Source organism: Bison bison, unplaced genomic scaffold (genome assembly GCF_000754665.1).
Source record: "Bison bison bison isolate TAMUID 2011002044 unplaced genomic scaffold, Bison_UMD1.0 scf7180017862904, whole genome shotgun sequence".
Lineage (NCBI taxonomy): Eukaryota > Metazoa > Chordata > Mammalia > Artiodactyla > Bovidae > Bison > Bison bison.
The window spans coordinates 3,338-3,693 of NW_011493476.1; positions in this window are offsets into that span (position 1 = coordinate 3,338).

The window sequence follows — 356 nt, forward strand, 5'->3', positions numbered from 1 at the left end:
GCGACCGGCTCGGGCCGGGTCCGGGTCTTGGCTGCAGGGGCTGCCTCGGATGCTGGGGAGGCATACGGCGCGGATAGTCCCTGGCGGGCTTTCCGGGTGGCTGTACCCCGCCCTCGATGGTGCCTGTGCGGGGAGAGGGCTGTGCGGGAAGCTGCTCCGGCCGAAATGGCGGAGGGAGCCAGTGTGGGGGCTCTGGGAGGCCGCCGGAGCCGGGACGGGAGCAGTCTGGGCCATGGTTCTGCCAAGGGGCCTGTTGTGCCCCTCGTGCCGGGTGTGGTCCCTTCCCACAGGCACCTCTTTGATGTCAGTCTTCTGTCTGCGCAGTTGATCTGGCGACTTCAATGGAAGGGGAACTG